This window comes from Coloeus monedula (genome assembly GCF_965178545.1).
Source record: "Coloeus monedula genome assembly, chromosome: 4".
NCBI lineage: Eukaryota > Metazoa > Chordata > Aves > Passeriformes > Corvidae > Coloeus > Coloeus monedula.
The window spans coordinates 44909458-44929302 of record NC_138784.1 but is presented as its reverse complement, the minus strand read 5'-3'; the positions used below and the strand labels follow the sequence as shown (position 1 = coordinate 44929302).

The window sequence follows — 19845 nt, the reverse complement described above, 5'->3', positions numbered from 1 at the left end:
CTTTGTTGTATATTAGCTGGAGATCTTCAGATTAACCCAATGCTCTAAAAAACCCTGTGGTGTTGGTGCTATGAGAAGCAAAAGTCTCTAGGATAAGGGACAAATGACTTTCCACAGTAGACAGAATCACTACAAAGGAAATGAAAAACTATGTTTAAAGCAAAGTATTTTATTCACATGGAACTGTAAGCAAAGTAAGTAAGTAAGTAAGTAAGACATTTGGACACAAAATTCAGAATAACCTTCTGCATCAATAAATGCAGTGTCAGATTATTTCAGGTTACCAACTCAAACAATCCTGTTAGTTTTTTAAATGCACTGAATAAGCCTGAGAGGTCCAAGAACTGTCATTACTTTGATACAGATTTTCAGAATAAAAGCACATGAAGATATCCAAGATTGCTTTACCTGGCCAATAGCTTCAAGTACTGTTGTATGATGTCCATGAGTGACAGCAAATGACAAGCAAAGATCCAACAATTTTACGGAATCCTGATTCGTCTTTGGGAGAAACTCAAGAAAGTTCTTTTCACTATTTTTGTCGGGAACTTAGTGATAACAGTATAGTGTTTTTCCAGTTTCTGGGAATTTCATCCTGTGGAGAGCTGCAAGACAGAAACTGACAGTACATTTCACACAATGCCATAATTTTTCTCTGTGTTCAGGTGGAGCTTAGAGAGCAACTCAGCTCCCTCTGAAACATATGCAAAGCAGTTCATCAGCAGACAAGGCGCGGAGAAGGGTCCACATACTGACTCTGTTGTCTAGAGCAAGAAGTTACACACATAGTTTATGCCTGAGCCCTTCCATATAGATTCCTTAGACGTCTCAATCCCCACCTAAGTCTCACCCTAGACCACAATAAATTTCTACAGAATTCAAGTTATTTGACAAGAAGTAGATAGTTGAATACCACTTCAGTATCAGACCTGTGTCCCCAAAGACATTACTGATAATGAGACAATGACTGACAATAAAATGGAAACTTTAAAAAAGAAATTATTATTACTAATTTTGTGGAATAAACAAAACAGAATAGTGTGATCCCGGGGCACCAGCAGAAGCTCCATCAGGCCTAATTGTTAAAGTATAAGAAAGTCACCAAAAAGTAAGAGGACATGCGAACACCTGCAAACACATTGCCATGCTACATAATTTTTGGGGAAAATTTTGGGGGTTTGGATTAGCAGTCTGAGACCTTCCCCAAATAGAAAGTTGACTTGTCCTTCCTCACACTTCACTTTAGAACCACACACATAGAACACAAAAGATAATGAAGGATGTCTCCCTTCACGCACAATTAGTGAACTTTACCACAAAGAGTGTCTAAGTACTTCCTCTGTTCAGACCTCTTGTAGCAGCACCTAAATCTCAGAGAGTTATATCGCATGAGCCTGAGCTGAACTATTCCTGTTGAATCTGGATCACAGCACAGGAAAAGACTGAAATACTCAAAGGATTCTTAAGGGAGAGAAAAAAGTAAAATAGATTTGTGTCTATCCTAATTATAAGGATGTTTCCCTGGGAGTGATGCTTTCTCACTTCTGGCTGGGTATATTATTCTAAGTATTATTTGCACTGTTTACAACAGCATGTTGTCAACATCTTTTTAAATTATAATTATTGATATACTGGATTCTTCTAGAATATTTAGGCAGACTCTGGAATTTTATTTAAAAAGCAATCTTTTTGGCTACTTCATTTCATCTTCTTTTAAAAACAAATAAAAACACATAAGTCAGAAAGAAAATTCTCCTGCTACCTAAGAAATTTTGTAATCCAATGAATTTAGGCATATCTTATAACACAATGGTAATTTATAATTGTACAATTGCATCTAAACCAAGAAACTGATATAAAAAATGGATCTAGACTCACCTGAATTCTATCACCAGGACTATAATGGAAAGATGAATCAGGCTTCAAAATAGCAAATGGTAATTTAAGACTTTTGGTGCATTTCTAAGCTTTAAAACTTTGCCTCTTTTTGTTCTGGCAGTCATAGAATGAGATATCAAAGGAAAGACATACTCAACAGTCACTACTTAAAAGCAGAATTTACAGAGGCACACAACTAATTCATGTCCAGTATCATAGTAAAACAAATATTAAAACAATACATAAAAAATAAAAACAGCAGTTACTTTTTAAGATTAAAAGAGACTGTTCAAATGACTCACATTATTTCTGCAACCAGCAACACGAACACATGCAAATTTTCTTAATGGATTTTGTGAATGTAATATGTTGCTTGCCTAGTTAGTACTATAACTGTAGCAATTAATACTCTCAAAAATATTTGATGCATGTGTTTTTCTTTATGTTCTTTCAGTGTAAATGCAGAGAATTTTTAGACAGAATTCTTGTAGACAGATTTTTAAAAGCATCTTTCAAAGTAAATTGAGCAGCAAAGTATTTATTGGTTTTTGTTTTGTTGGTTTTTTTCTGTTTTTTTTTCTGTTTTGTTCAGCTTCACAAGAATTAATATTACACTGGCATCAGTTATTCCTGTGGTCCAACTGAGTGGTTTAACAAAGTAGACAGATGTCAGTGGGTCAATTCAAGCACTTCTCTGGTGGAAAGATGCCATTTCCTTTTTTGAAAAAGGCCAGAAACTTCTTTTCTGTGCCCACTCTCACAAAAATATCTCATGCTATCTCCCTACAACCAGTATAGATCTACGAGAGATCAGAACCCAGCATGAAGAGTTACCAAACGGTATCAGTTTCCTTGCATGTTCATGCAAGATTTCACACTTTCTGTAGTCAGAAATTTGAGAATCATGAGATTGACTTGAACAGGAAGATGATTTTAGGACTCTTTTAAAATGAAGCTACTTAGATCAACACATTCTCTTACTTATAGACATTGGCCTTTTCCCTCCCTTCTCTGTGCTCATGGTAGAGAAACCAGAATAGTTCCGTTATTTGAATACAAAAATAAATTACACAAAAAAGAACTCACCCCACAGACAACCGTGGTCAATGTGGCAGGAATACTACTGGTTACATGGCAATATAAACAAAGTAGCATGGAAGGTAAAAAGGGAATGTTACTAGTTTTCTATTTTGGCAATTGTAATTTAACAAAGGGCCATGTTGCTCCTGGGATATTGGTCACTCGTCTTTCAGCAGTACAATCCTTCTTCACTCTGTTGCAATAATGATTTGTATAACTGAATGTGCCAAACTGCATTTCCAACAACAACTTGAATATTACCTCAGAGCTGACAGGCATGAATCACCACTGTATTTTAAGTGATATTAGCACTGATCTGGGAGTTGAATTCATCAGTGACCTACCTGAGTTGTTACCCCCCTTCTAGAAGAGAGGCTTATTATCTCTCTTAGGTTTCCAGATGGCTTTGCAATTATCTATTTATCTTGTACAGTTCTACTGACTAACTGCTTCAGCTGATAACTGCCAGCTGCTTCAAATTCTCTGTGATGCCTGATAGAGATCTTTCACAGTTGAGTCTGTTCCTGTAGTTACAACGTGCTGTTTTCTGTGTCACCGTGAGCTGTAAAAGAAAAGAATTTTATTTGGCCTAGAATAGACATTGTTGATGGTTACAGTAAAAACCAACCTCAATGGAAAGACATGATTTGTCTATATATTATCATAGAATTCTACATTCTAATCATATTTATACAAATTTTATCACAAAACTTGAAGTACATGTATTTCTTTCACTAACAGGAGTAGGATTAAATTTTGTGCTAGTGACAGAGCTATTTGTGTGTATGAATGAGGGTGGAGTGAGAGGCTAACAATTACTAGCTGTTGATATAAAGCTTACAGAAGGTGGCCTAGATGATTTGCCAATATAGCATTCATTATATTATCCTGTGTATCACTTGGAGATGAGAAGAATGAGCACCGCACCAGCCTGCTTATGGACGTGAGAGAAGTTTGAGTTGTGTATTTATGGAACTGAAATCAGTCCAGGAAAAATAGAACATAATCAGAATGTAATCCAATGTAGGCCAGAACGACACATGGTCATAAACATGCACCCTTTAGATTCAGACTCTGTGACAAGAAGACACAACCTGTGATGTAGCAGAAAAGATCTAAGCTTAGAAGAGGACCTGTAAAATTCTGGATTCAGCTAAAACTGTGACAAACGGCATGTGGGAAAAAGGGACTGTTCCAGTAGGGGACTTACCCAAACAGTTACTGTAGAGACTTACAGAAAATACCATCAGGTGTTCAATGTTTGTAGCACTTTCTTTTTCTCTAGTAAAAAATAATACTTAAAAATCTTTTATGTTAATATCACTAAAAAATGTCAATCTGTTACAACCAAAACAGGATAGTGTTTAACATGCAACCTCACAAAAATCTATCTATCAACTGGACACAATACTGACAACCACACAGGTCACTCTTCTCATACACATATGGTAGATAAGTTGATTTAATTTCTTTTTAAGAATTAGTTCACAGAAAAATACAGAATGCCTCACTCCCATACACAGACACACGGACGTGCACACAGAGCTCTGAACCTTTAGTAGCTTCTTAAAACTCACTCAGAAAGTATTAATTGCTATCACTCAAATGTTTTTAATTCTTACCCTTAGAGGTAGGTATGAACATTTTTACTTTGAGTAATGGGCTTCCTACAGCAAAGGTGCACCAAGACTGGAAAGATGCAGAATGACAACAGGGTTTTTTTCAATCTGCAACTGAGAACCAAATTATTTCAGTGCCTTCATTCTACAGACACTCACAGAGGAGTGTATTCACTGAAAAACATGATATCACTGCAATAAAAGTCAGAATAAAAAATTAATTCATATATCAACTTCTAGTCTGAGGGCTCATGGCAATTTTTGTGTCTTTAAGCAGGTGACAGGCACTTAACAGCCTGTGTGTGAACTTGTGCAGACTGCAGGCCAGAATCCCACACTGTTCCAACTGCAGCTAGTTTATGATCTGCCTCTGCCTTGGACTAGAAAACACCAATGCAATGAAGCACACAGCAACAGTAAGTCAATTAAGATCACCTTTCCTACAGAGGGTGCTCTGAAAAGAGGTATTGAAAGAAGCTGAATGAGGCACATAGGTATATACAGAAGATGTATATGCCTTGTAATGGTTAACATAGGATAATATAATATGCTATTTCTATATGGATGTTACTATATGCAAATATACAAATTTATTTATAAGCACAGAGTACATCAACTTGTACTGTATGTAGCACTATGTTACATACAGCTTGCAGCATGTACTATGTAGTACAGCAAATACTGTGTAAGTGATATACCTTATCATATATATAGCTGTGTACAATTTATTGTGTCTAATATATAGGATACGTTTATAAATCAAAAATATATATTTGTATCTATATAAATACGTATTTATTTTAGTTAGGGCATATCAGTGGAGGAAACAGAACTATGCAATGAAAAAGGTATCATTTCTATCTTCATGTATTCAATTTTCAGTTTCCTTAGAAAATGACTTTTCTAACACTATATAAAACAACACGTAAACTGTACTATTTCACTGTAAAGAGCAACATAGACATGCTTTGCATTTTACAGGAACTGTCTGAGGTCCTATATGGCCTACAATTTTCTTTAAGGCATGAAAAGTGTTTGAATAGTGAAGAGAGCTTTAGACTACAGTAATGCCAAGTGTACAACTTTGATTTCAGCACTAGTAGCTTTTATTACAAAAGATTTTACATCAGATTTCATCCTAATTTCAACATTTTTAACCCTGTTATTGTGGGCCTGCCTAGAAGAGTTTGACCACGGGCATCAGTACCCAAGCTTTGTTTGCTTGCATGCCCAAGAGTCACGGCTTAGTGTTTGTTCTTCCCTCCAATAGCCTTAGTGTGCCCCTCATGGGTCCTTTTCCTTCCAAAGCCTGTAGTGCAATCTGCTGCCAGGACAGACACTGTGATTGTGAGGATGCTGGGCACAGGCTCCTTTGACAAACTTGCACAAGATACTGCTGCCTAAATTAATGCAACTGTGACTTCCACTACCCGCCCTGGCAGTCACCATGTTTGTTCCTAAACATGCCCCTGGATTCAAGATACATAACTCAAGTACTACTTAGCTTATGCAATGCCACAAAAATGACTCCATACTGTTGAGTTTGTTTCAGGAAGAAGAGTGTTTGCTGTCTCTACCAGTGAACTACTTACTGTTCCTTATGAGTACAGTGACAGAATCTGCCCAGAGACTCTAGAGACCTGGCTGCTTTACAAACACGTGACAAAGTATTCCCTCCTGAATCTGGAAAACTTGCCCTGGAAATGGATGATACATAAATAATAACAATAACATCCTAAAGAATGAAGGAATGCTAAAATGTTACATTACTGATATTGCCAGGTCTGTGTCTTCTGATTTTATGGTTACAGTTTAAAACACAGAAAAGTTCCTAATACTTCTCACATAAAAGCAAATCAATTCATAATAAAAGGAAACAAAGAAAGCTGGTTTCTATTAATTTGTGCTTCAGACAGCAATCCTCCATGAATGGATTCCTCAATGTAATAGGTATTGCTATTCATGCTGCTGGTTTTTTGAGGGCTGATATGCTCCTTTCCAGATTGTTTTTCAAAACTTTTTGCTCATTGTGGCTGATGCTAGCTAAGGGATTCATATGTTATTAATGGAAAATAAACAGACAAAAATAAACTGCAAGTCTTTCCTTCCTTTACTAGCAGGTCAGCACACTAGAACACTCCCAACTTCAACCCAAGTTCTCCTCCTGTCCATACACAGGCAGTGTCAGTTCCTAACATGCCTGTAAAGATCCTGTTCATAAGGCTCTAACAAAGTGCTTGCAATCAAGTTTTTTAAAATTTTTGATATTAGCATTTCCTTTTGTACGTCTTGCAACACAATGTCAACAACTAGAATTAATCCAGTCTCCTCCCAGTACTTAGGTATTGCACATAATGTGAAACCTTTACACAAGAATAGGCATGATGGTAAAGGCTTTAATTATGCAATTATGTTTATCTCTTTCCCTACAGGATTTTAGCCCTAAGGACAGGATTTCTGGATAATTTAGCGTCATTTTCATAAACATGTTCATCATATGTTCTCATAACTTTTTTCCTTAAGGAGACAAAAAAGCAGCAAATGCTGAGGTGACTAACCAAGATTTTCATCAGCAACTCATTGCTGACTGGCCAAATTTCAGTTACTGTCTCAGAAGACGAAGGTCCTGCGTTGAGCACAAAACGAATTCTGTTAATTTACTTTTATTTTTCCCCTAACACGAGGAAACTGACACACCGTTTTCTAACCTTTTGGTGGACCAGAGAGTGCAAACTGCCTTTAGTGTGAAATACTTGGCCCCCTCAGTCCTGAAGAGGAGGCGATCCGCGTGGAACGCGGGGATGGACACGTTTTGCGCTGCCAGAAGTGAGGTGAAGCGCGCTACACGCGGCCATCAGCGCTCCCGGTGCCCTTCTGTCCCCCGGCCGCAGCTCCGCTCAAGGGGGCTCCGGGTGCGGCGGGGCGGCAAGGTGGGCGGGGAGCCGCGGGCGGGGAGCGCTCACGCCTGGCCCCAGGGGCCTCGGGGGCCCGGCACTGCCCGCCCCAGCCCTGCACGGCGCGGTACATCCCGTCCTGTCACACCTCCCGCGCTGGCGCTGGCTCCATCCCCTTCTCCCCGGGCCGGGCGCCGCGCCCCCGCCAGCCCCGCGGAGCCGGGTTGGGCAGCCCGGGAGGCGTCTCCGCCGCAGCCCCCGCCCCCCCGCGCCGGTGCTGAAGCGCTTCGGCCGCTCCCCGGCAGCACCCCCGGGACAGCAGCACCCGGGCCTCCCACCCTGCCGCCTGGCCCGGGCTCTCCCGCCGCTGCCGAGGACACCTCATGGAAAATAAATAAATTAATTTCCCCACTCACTCCCGCGGCCGGGAGAGGAGCCGGCGGCGGCCGCGGCATTAGATCCAGTCCGAGCTAGAGACCAGGTAATGTAACCTACCCGCCAGGAGGGAGGAGGAGGACGAGCAGCGAGACCGCTGAGGTTGTCCCCACCGGGGAGGGCTCCGGGGGATGGAGAAGTGGCTGCCGCAGCCGGGGCGCGCCGGCGTGGCCCGGAGGGCTGCGTGCGAGCGGCTGCCCCCGTGCTGTGCGCGCCTCACTATCAGTCACACACACACACGAGCCGCCGCCCACGCAGGGATGGATGGATGGATGGATGGATGGGTGGATGGATGGATGGACGGATGGATGGACGGATGGATGGATGGATGGACGGACGGACGAACGAATGGACAGACGCCGCGTGGGACGCAGCTGTCGTCCCCCGGCACCAAAGCAGCCACCGCAGGGAGACGCCGCACGCCGCTCCGTGCCCCGCTGCCACGCGGGCGGGCGGCTGGCTCTGACAGCGGGGCAGGGAGGGAGGCGGGCGGCGGGGCCGGGCTGAGGCCGCAGCTCTGGGGGGAGCGAGGCGCGATCCCGCCCCCGCGCCGCTACGCGCATCCCCGCGGGGCGGCGAGCCTGCCACCGCGCCCTGAGCAGCGCCCGCTCGGAGCGGAGCCGCGGGCCGGGGCCCCCGCCCCGCGCAGCTCCTCCGGGAAACGTGGGCGGAGAGCGGCGGAGCGCAAACCGTGCCGCCGCGCTTGCCGTCATCAGACACGGGCCTGCAAGAAACTCTGCGGTCGAGGTGACCTTGGGGAAGGTGGATCTGGATGGAGCCACCATTGCTCCATGCCAGCTGCAGTTCCGTGCTCTGGGCTGCTCCGAGTACCACAATTCTTGCATTATTATCTCGAAACACTGCTGGAATTAGTTAATGGTTGTGTACAGAGGTCCTGGTGTAAGTAGTACCAGAGCCAGGAAAATAGTCCTCCATCATTCTCTTTACTTGACCTCTGCTAGTACACAGTCCTTGAAGGGAATGGTCTGAAGAGTCTCCCTGGCAAGCAGCAATCGTCCAGGGTTCATCATTGTTGAAGTGGCCCCTAAAAGACAGTAAGTCCTAGGAGAGGCCAAGAAGTTGGCCCTGTTCACATTTCAGAGACCAAAGTGTCCCCTGGTACTCCTGGGAAAGCACATTACCTTTCAGTCCTGCAGGGTTGCAGAACTGGCACAAGTTCTCCACTGCTTTTCCTGTGAGGTCGGTAGGAAAACAAAACAAAACAGAAAAACATTTGCCAATACCTGGATTTTCCAGTGCCAGCCTGAGCTTTCGGTAAAGGAGTCTTACTGAAATTGTTGCTGAAAGCTGTTTTGGGAAAAAGAGAGAAACTAAAGAAAGCTGATGCCTCATGAAGGTGTCCATTCTTGTTTTGTTGATCTCCATAATAATCGCTCGTGTTTCTATAGTGGCACCCATCTGTGGCTCTCAAGTTACTGTTCAAATAGTAATGAAATAGGTGCTCGCAGCTTCCACTGCAGGAATGGGGCCATAAACTTAATCACACACCAACTGAGCCAACAACTCAAGAGCCTTAGCTCTGTCTAGATGAATCATGACAGAAAAGTTAGTCATTGACACAGAGGGATGTAGACTTATATTTAAAAAGAGAAAACAGACCAATAATTCAATAAAAGTGATATATACTTTTATGTACAAGTATTAAATATGGGAATAATACATAAGTGATTACTTTCTTATTTTTAAATCAGCTCTCTCCTCTCTTCTTGCATTATTGTCTGCTAACTTTGAGTATTGTACTCGAGCCTGAGTGCTGAACTTCTCCATGATGGAATAAATTTAGAGAAGAGATTATACTCCAGATGTTTCTATTATTTATGCAATTCGTTACAGAACTGTAAGTCCATGTATGTGGAAGGGCCCAGCTAGCTTAGTTTGCAGCATAGTGTTTACAGTGTAAGTGGCTTCAAAGCAAAACAGCTGATCATTTTGAATAGGCAGAGGGGTGGCTGGAGGTTATGGGGTTTATTTTATTGCAGATTTAAATAATTTTGGTTAATAAAGACAGCCTAATTTTATCTATATGATGGAGATGTAGAATAGCCTAAATACAAACTGTGGTCTTCATGGAAGGTCTTCATGAATGGTGAAAACCAAATTCACACATTTTATAGATAGGAAAACTCTTTGGATTGTGTAGTGATACACTGATCTGAACAGGTATGTTACATGTAAAGGGGGAGACTTTGAAATATTACAAAAGGAAATATCAAAAAGCCCCCAGAGTGTAGTTAAATACTACAGTAATTAACTAAGCTATTTTACTACTAAGCTACAGTAAGGAGTGAAGGAATTCCTTTTCAGCAATTTTCATTGTAAATAAATGCATTGTTAATAGTATATTTAAAAAGTTTCTTTCCAGGTCTTTAACATAATTCTACCCGTCATTTCTCTGTAGTATACATTTAAGTTCAATCAGTTCTTGCTATCACAGAATTCTCATTCTAGAATCCAAGTTTTATCAGTGCAGGAGATCTTTGGACAGCCTAAATTTATGGTCAAGCAAGTTAAATGAGAAAAAAGAACATTTCTTGAATCATTAGCTGGTGTTTTTAAAAAGATTTTTCTTTCATTACTCTTCTTTCTTGGATGTGGTTCACTACATCATACTTCTATTTCTTTATATATTTTTTCTTCTGGCACACATTGCTTTTCTTTTTTCTTCATTTTAGAAAAAAGTCCTCTCTGGTACCCTTTGATTCTTAAGTAAATTATCTTTTCCTCTTTTTGCAATGAGCAGGTGGTCTTATTTCCAGTAAATATGGTTACCATTGGACCCATTTTATTTCAAGGAAAGAGGCTATGCCTCATTTTATATTATTTCCCATTGCAGAATCACATGAGGCTTTTGAAGAGTTGCCTTTTTCTTGAGGAGAAGTTTGCTTTAGCAAAGATGGTGTCTGAATATAATTCTCAATTAATTGTATCCCTTAACATCATTGCCAAAATTAAAGCTGTCAGTTTTCTTGTGTGAGAATTAAGAAGGAGATTCTTGGGCCATGCTAATAATCTGTGTTGTTAAATGAATTTTATGTTTCAAAGTTGGTATAATTGCACAAATGTAATTATCTTTTGAGTTTTATTAAAATGGTTAGGTCATAGCTATAAATCATTGATAGAGAATGTTACCAGTTTCTGTGTCTGTTTATGTAATGTATATATGGCATAATGTTTGCACAGCACCAAGGAGGAGGTTAGATAGGAAAACATGATGTCATTGACCAACTGTTTTATGTGTCAAATGAGTACGAGTCCCACATACGCATCTCAGTCCAGAGCTGCATTCCTTGACTTGCATGTATTTGTAATTTGTTGGGCCAACTTTCCTGATTTTATTGTGAATCTTGGAATATTTGGAGAAAAGTTTGCAGCATTCAAACAAAAGTAATTTGGCTACAGGAGTAAGGAGACAATATTCCATGACTTAAGGAGTAGAAGATGTTGGACAAACTGACTGCAGAGCTCTATTTGGCTTTACAATCTATCCAATGTTTTTTATATTTCTTGGTCTTAAGGTCAAGCAATCAAAATATTGCTAAACTCTTATTGAAGAGCAAAGGGCTATCTAACTAGGTCACAGTGGCTGACAAACTAGAAAAATTTTTAATTCATAATATTAGTTTTGGGGAGCTGGGGAGAGGTGGTGGTGAGGGGGCAGATTGATCATCCTCAGCTCCTTTCATAGATCTTAGTTTTGGTTTATGTATTGTCTTTAAGTAGTTATTTTATTTCTGCCTTTTCAAGGTCAAGCTTCCAGTTCCATGCTAATATTTTTTTTATTTTTGGGCCACAGTGCTTTTCTGTCTTATGACACTTATAGTAATATGTCATCTGAGGTTTCCATAAAGAGCATTTGCTAATAAAAATGAATAAGCATTTCCAAGAGAATATGAACATGACTAGGCCACTTTAAAAGGTTCCCAAAAGTGAAGGAGGAAAATAATGGGAAAGAATTGAGCCTTATCACAATATACTCTTCTCCTTTGTAGTTGTAATACTTAAGATCTTAAGAAATTGAATTAATGTTAATTCATAAAAGCAGGAAGCACTAGAGAACAAACTTAAGCCAGTTTATTTTTATTTAGTGCTGATGCATTTTCTTTCAACTTGGTGTCATGATTATTGAATGTTAACTATTGAATGTATTTCAGTTCCACCCAACAAGAAAGCAGTGCTTTGAATAATAGTGTAAATCATATAAAATTGGCTAAGAACTTTAGACTGTAGGAAACTTGTACTTTTAAGTCACCTGTCAACAAACCACAGGATGCCCAAACATTGGAGAAGTTGGAATATTTGAGAATAGGTGGATTTGACATTATTTTCATATGGTTACTATGAAAGATAAAGAAAGCATCAAACTCCACAAAAACCAGTCAAAGTATACAACTCTGCAGACTAGAGTTGCCCAAACATGCAAGATTGTTTAAACAGTGTTTGTTCTCTTTCAGTGTGAATGTTTGTATCCTCCAAAAGAACACTTCCCAGTTTTTTGATAGCAAGCTTGGTAGTTATTTCACTTTTATCTTTCTTTAAGGTTTTCCAGTGGAAGACTCAGGTGTAGGTGATGATCAAGGTTCAGAAAGCATGTTGCACAGAAGGCAGCTCAGAACAACTGTATTTCATAGTTTTTCTTATTTATATATTTTAAAAGTTCTGGTCCTTTAGAGTAGCTGATCTTCCCACACCTGCAAGCAGACTCCTACTGCAGCTTCAGGCATGACCATTGTGGAGTGCCCTTCCATCATGTGGCCTCAGGATTAGCAAGCTGTTGGCAACACTCCCAAGTTTGGCACCTAGGGATAGCACATAAAACAAAGAGTTGTAATGGTGTTCAAAATGTGTTTGGCATCAAAGAACTTTAGCATTTGCTGTCACTTCAGTGGTGGTAATGAAAAAAGCTTTTGTATTTTTTGACCTCTGAGTCGTATATATAAAGAAAATAGGTAGAAAAGAATATGCCATAATAGTCTGTATTTACAAAGCATGAAGTATGCTATCTATTTGTGAAGTGCAATAAGGTACATTGCCTCTTCCATATGTTCTACAGTTTTCCTAATAAAAATGAGTAAAATCAGTCACAAAACAGCAGTACATCATCCCAAAAGATAGAATTTTTTTTCCTTAGAAATAGGTTAATTAAGGTTTTAACATTCATACTTGCCACCCAGCACTTAGAATCTCTTGGAGCCTATGGTACAAGCAAAAAAGAGACAAAAAGAGATGAAATATCAGTTTGTCTCTTGTGTGAGTTTCGACCTCATAGTGTCATCAGAACGGTACATTTCAGTGCTTGTGTTATGAAATCAAGAAATACTGAGAACAAGTATGTATTTTAAAGTACTAAAAACATGTGAAGAAAGAAGCGAAAAAGAACTCCCCATTTTTGTGCTGACAAAAATGGAGAAAGCATATATGCAAAATGTGTATTTGATTTTTTAAAAATATAACTATTTCCTACTGCAACGTATTTGATTAGTATTTCAGACAGAGCAATGTACTCCCTTCCAGCATATGCTTTTGTAATTAATTGTATTAGAGTGGTTTTTCAAACATTAAAATTAGATGCTGTGAAGTATTCTTTCCAAATCACTGGGATAACAATATAAATATTTGGCAGGGAAGATGAGGATTTTTGAAGTGATACAAGACTATGTTCAATCTACCAGCTTTAACAATTTGGCTTCTGAGAGACATACCTGCTTTTCTCTGCTAACCTTATTGAGAGATGGAAGTTAGAACCTAAAAATATGGAATGTTTCAACAGTTACCTGTGCTACTGAATTAAAATGCCATTGGAGTTGTCATTACTAGAATGAGCTCCTATAGTTTGCATTCTTAATATGGCCCTCAGGATAGGTTCACAAAAGATACCAAGAAAAGAACAACATAATGGTACAAATCAACTCCCCTTGGTAATGTAGGTGTCCGATTTCTCAACAGTTGAAATTTTATGTGCTAAATTCCTTGACAGTTCAGCCTTTGATGAGTATACTTTCCACTGAACAGATCCTTTCTAGAATTTAATTGCTTTTGCATGCTCTGCTAGAGATGGATTTGGGTCTGAATCTGGATAGTGGACCCTGTACTCTCAGCAGTGGCGCCTGCTGATGTTAGAAATGAAAATTGTTGAGATATACTGCAAACTAGAACTGAAGACTGGTTTCAAAAACAGAAGAAAGTGTGCCTAGGACAGACTCAAGCAGGCTGAGCAAGGGAGTTGCATGTGGGAACAGGTGGAGAGAACCAAATAGACTAAGAAGGAAATCGCTGCTGGAAGCTGAAGGCGGCAATGGGCCTATCATCCTATTACCAGCCCCTTTTTAGGATGTTCACCTTTATAATTATTTGTACATAGTGCCAAACTAAAAGATTCCTTTCTGCCCTGAGGAATCTGTAAGATCTCTACTCATTTTATCACACAGGGATCCTAACTCCTTATCTTCCATTAGGCAGCCTCTTTCCCTTCTCACCAACATTACAAAAGGCAAATCGGGGGACTCAATAGCCCATGATTAGAAACCACAGCAACATATTTTAGCAAGGAATGAAAAAAGCTTTTGTATTTTTTGACCTCTGGGTCATATATATAAAGAAAATAGGTAGAAAAGAATATGCCATAATAGCCTGTATTTACAAAGCATGAAGTATGCTTTATATTTGTGAAGAATAAAAAAAAGAGAACCTGTTTTCTTGTTCTTGTGCAGATATAATAAGGTTGGCTAGAGGTAAGGGTTTTTTCTCATGTTTTTCTTATGTAGTTATTCAAAAAGAGATGTTTTGATGTAGTTATGCTGGAAATAGGGGTGAATTATTTCAATTTAGTTTATTTCCTCATTCATACATAACAGTACTAGAACATTTTGAGTGCCATGCATGGCCTGTGGTCTGTTTCAGTTTTACTTCTGTGAAATAATGGAAGTGGTTTGTAAGCTAATGAATGTAAGTGCCAAGCTCACATGAGGTAGAGAAATCGAGGAAGGGCATTTTTAAGTGACACCTGAAAGCACTGTGGTGTTTTCTCTCAGTCAGTTAATATGTCCCTGTTGCTCGATTGGCATTTCCTCTCTTTCTGTGACTCCAGGTCCACACTTGAGCTCCCTTCCTGTGGTGTAGTTCTACTGGGTTATTAGGGATTACTCATGGTTTACACCCAGTAATGGAGAGTCTTTGACTGCTTCTTAAGACTCCATTACTTAGTCTTTTGGATTGCATGCTTTGACTTTCCTGATTAGTTAAATGGAAATTATTTCTCCTAATGATATAATAATTATCAAAATGATGTCTCTATTTCCAAATAAATGCTTTAATGTGTCCCTCTTCTTTGCCATTCCCCTCTTTATTTTGGTGAGTACTTTGTCCTTCTCCCCATTTATTAGAACAAAAAACCTCAACATACAGTAGCAAGTTAATATTCTGCTCTGCTCATCCTACTGGCATAAAGGGTTTTCCACACTAAAATTGGAAACTGTCAGAGGCAGTTGTCACTTGTAGGGCAGCTTTTATATGGCACAGATGATGCTCCTCCATAGCAACAAGTACTGATATAATTTTTATATTTAGAGTTACAAATGTTTACATTCTTTATCCTTCTGGCTTTTAATTCTGCCTTTAAAGTGTCATTATTAGGGTACAGAAAAAAATGTAGCCTTGGAAGAGTGACACATGTAGAAGGTGAAAACAGAGTAGATGGAAGAACACATTAACCTGAGGAAATATTGTTTTGAGGAGCATCACAGAGGAAGATATCTTCCACCTAGCAGAAGTGGAATTACATGTCATATTTTCAGTCAAAGCAGGTTTTAGTTGTCTTCTGATTTTTTTTTTTTGAGAAAGGAGTACAGAGGATATTGGCCTTTGCTTTTATGATTTCTTTATTCCAATTGTAGGCCATAGGAAGGTTTTTGTTGTTGATGAATAGTACCATAATAGGATACAAAAGCCTGTCCTTTCCGCAATTGAAATAGATTCTTCTTCTGAATGTAGTAGCATAGACAGGTGTTAATGAAACAAGATGTTGTTGCTTAATTGGGTAATGAGCTTGCATTTCTGGATACACTTTAACATTGCTGAAATATTGTATACATAAAATGGTGACTTAAATTGTATTGTTCTCAATGCAAATGTATTTTAGCTATGAAGCCATGATTTTTTTTTCTTGTATGTATTTCCTGAAAAATTAGCAAAGCTATTGTAGCTGTTATATCCAAGCTTACTTTGGAATTATTAAATTGATAGCTTAATTGCACTGAATAATAATGTTTTATTAAGTATGCAAGATATGTTTTTAACTTTAATGAGTTAGTTACAAATTTCTTCCTTATTGTTTTTTGTCTTTCTCCCCATTTACCAGTTTTATCCCAGATGTATAAATGCAAGAATTTTTGTATGCAGGGCTATACTTCTGTGATACCTAAATTAGCCACCTAAATTACGACCTCTAATTTCTGTTACTAGATCCTGTAGGATCAACAAGTAGGTAACAAGTAGGTTGTTGTCTGTTAATAACTGAAGCTTAAATCCTACTTTTAAATCAATCCCCTCTACTAACAAACATGTACTGGTTGAAATGAGAAGTTATAACTGTATGCTGAACAGCCTATTTTATAAGTACTTTGAACAGCAGTTATAGCTGTTTCATATGCAGAGAGAATCTTGCATTCTTGGAAGCATTTACTTTTCAATATGGCAGCTGACTATACATAAGTGAGCAGATAGTTTTCTAATAGTAATAATTGTATGTGTATATACAAATACACAAGGTGATATGAAAATAGGAAAAAATATGTAACATAGTGCTTACTAGGAGGTGAAGTGGGGAAATGAAGAGAGCCCTGGAAGAGTGCAGATATATTGCTTTGATGTTTTGGGAAGTTCTAGCGTTGCAGTATGGTACTTATAGCCTGTAGTGAGCAACCATAAACACCATATGCACATGTGTATGTATTTTCCACATGATCCTGTTGACCTCTTCAGAACAGTTCTATGACCAGGTGAGTGGAAGGAGTAGTGGGTACTGATGGGTGATGTTGGCAGTACAGGAATGTGAGGAGATGGAGAATTTGGGCCAGCTGTGAAAACAGCAGAATCAAATGCTTGGAGGAGGCATATCAGTGCCAATACTTTGACTTGGCATGTGAACTGTCAGAGTTGAACGGATGATTCTTTAGTCAGCAGTTAATAGTAAATATAGCCCCTCATTTTAGAATGAAGGACTTCGTGTAATCAAGGAAGTTTTTACTCATCCAACCAAAGCAGAGCAGGTTCTGTTTTCCTGTGCCAAGTGGCTAAGACTGTTAGCTTCACAGCTATTCGCATTGCTCCAAAGGGCAAAAGTTTGAACTGTTTGGTCAATCCCTGCTGCGTTCATTAACTTGGTGTGTTTGTTTCTGTTACCCCATTGAGAAGAGAATGGTTTGTGTTTGTGTTCCTAAAAGTTTGGACCTGATTTATTTAACCAAACCCCACTGAGCACAGAACCTTTTATATTTGGTTGAACTCATGCTCCCAGGCGCATTTTATTCTGCTTTTGTGACTTTGACAGAGGGAATCCCTGTTTGTTTCTTGGTTTGATAGAACTATTTATCTGGGCCCTGCTGAGGATAGAAATGGGCTGCCTACTTTCTGCTGCAAACAGGAACCATGAGAGACTCTTGTCCTAAAGAGAGAAAAGCATATCCAAGAGGTTTTCTAATTATTTTTTTTTTCTCCTTCAGAGAACAGATAATATCCAGAGGGTGTTGCAGTGATTCTTTAAGCAGGAGTAGGAAGGCTGGTGACAGCAGTGAGAAGACAGAGGGTCTTGAAGGTAGAGGAAGAAGAAAGGAAGGGTACATGATATAAACTATCAGGCTACTGATCTTTAATCCTTGGGCAGTCCAGCAATGCACTGCCCTACTTTTGAGGAAAGCATGAGCTACCTAAAAAGCCCACTGTACCCCAGAATGGAGGCTGTCAAAGCACTGGCTTTAATTTCAATCCTAAAATGCAGCAGCATAGGTAGAATAGATGGAGCAGTTCTGCTGCGGACACTGGGCTGGCCTGTGAGAGGTGGTTTGTGTTACTGATAAGGTTACCATCTCTAAATAGCCTGCTGCTGTAGAGCTACCGTGAAATTGTACATTGATCTGCATCTTTCACCTGTGGCAGCTAAAAATGTTGTATTTTTCTCAAATAGACCTACTCAGGGTGGCTTGGAAGAAACTGATCAGTCCAGAGGCAAAACCAGTGAGCTGCAAGGGAAAGGTGCTGTTGTTGCAGTATTCAGGCCTGCAGGGAGTTGCATAAAACGTATCTGACTTCCAAGGACCCTCAGCTGGCAGGATTTGTGTGCATTTCTTCCTGTAAAAAGAAACCTGCTTTAGCCTTGTAGCTGCTACAGTCAAGAGCTGATCCTGCAGGGCTGAAAACTTCTGCCAGCATAGCTGCCCTTCGAGGCAAAGTAGAAATACATTAAATACTACACCTTTTAATCAGTTTGGGTTGTGTCTCCTTCTTGTCTTTAAACAAAATTACTTCATCAATTGCTGAATATTTTTATCACTATGCTTGTCTATTTAAGTAGTACATACCCAAGGAAAACTGTCATTTTCACACTGTAGCATACACCTATACTTACTGCTTACTTGTTTTAAATGCCTGTTTAATCATGGTCCAAACTCAGATGAAAATCTGAGTGTACCTCCAACAAATATAACACATACTTAGCAACTTATATGTCTGTATATAAATCATAAAATTTCAAGCTGGATAACATCTTGAATTTTCTTACAGGTGAGAAACAAGTATTTTTTGCCTAACAACATAATTGTGCAATGACAAAGATTGATAAGTTAAGAGGCACAAGCTTTCACAAGACATATACCATTAAAATTAAGATGCTAGTAAAGGCAGTAGGACTATTGCATTCAAGCTCTTTATCCTCTTTTTGCAATGTCCTCATATCACCCTCTCACCTCTGAAAAAATCCTTTAGTTTTTAATACTCAGTCTCGTACACACTCAGTTCCACTGAATTAGGCTCACATACATTATCTAATCTGACTAGAAAAAGATTCTATACCCAAAAAAATACACTGGCCCACAAGTGATTTATAAAACACAAATAAATGGATTTCATATAAGCATCTAAAGTGATCTGAACAAAAGAGAAAAATTACCGTCATATATTAATGACTTGAACATATTTGGTCTTCATGAGCTACTGCAGTGTTTTAAAAAAGTAAGAATGTTAGTGGCCAAGTCTGTACTTCTTTATTTAAGGCAGAAAGTGATATTCAAATAATCACAGCTAAACTTTGCCCTGATAGAGTAGCCTTAAAAGTTACTTCTAAGGTATTGCATTCTTTTATTTTGTGTATATTATCTATGCATTCATACAGATACATTTAAAGACAAGATAGTGAGGACAACTGAAGGGAAATCAAGAAACCAGGGGAAACCTAAAATACCAGTTTTGTGATGAAGAAGCTGTAAGCTATTTGTGGAGTAGTTTCTCCTTACCTTGGACTTTGTCTGCTAGCATAGAGCTGTTAGAGCAGGGAGGGGTGAGACAGCCAGGTGAAGCTGGGGGATTAGGGAGGAAGAGTGGAGGGAGGGCAGTGGACCATCTGTGGAGCAGACTGAAGCAATGTCTGCCACTGGAGAGGGCTGACAGACTGGAGAGGGCTGGCAGAATAAGGAGCTGGTGGGGGAGCGTGTTTTCATTACCATACCATTGCAATGAGTGTTTATGTACTGCTTGGTGAGGAGGAAACCACCAATATTTCTCTTTAACCTCTGTGTTCATGAATTTTGTACAGGTGATTTTTAACCCATCAGTGTGTGTGGCTCATTCTAAAGGGTGGTGTACAAGAGGTGAGAGTTACTGCCATTTTGGAGACTGATGAGAAAATCTGTTTCACATTGCCCAGCTACAGC

The 19845-nt window shown here is 39.4% G+C and overlaps 1 protein-coding gene and 1 long non-coding RNA gene across 2 annotated transcripts in view; one reads left to right on the top strand and one right to left on the bottom strand.

Moving 5' to 3' along the window:
* Positions 1–422: 422 nt before the first annotated feature.
* Positions 423–8165, bottom strand: LOC309572399. The gene is made up of 3 exons (XR_014226370.1): positions 7967–8165; positions 3303–3520; positions 423–619 (listed from the first exon to the last, which is right to left on the bottom strand). It is a non-coding gene; the product is annotated as an uncharacterized lncRNA (long non-coding RNA).
* The window catches only part of SLC16A7 (solute carrier family 16 member 7), an 86286-nt gene continuing 74214 nt past the window's right edge, over positions 7774–19845 (top strand). Inside the window, exon 1 of the mRNA XM_082280642.1 lies at positions 7774–7952. The gene's annotated coding sequence lies outside the window, so the exon portion shown is untranslated. The remainder of the gene's footprint in view (positions 7953–19845) is intronic.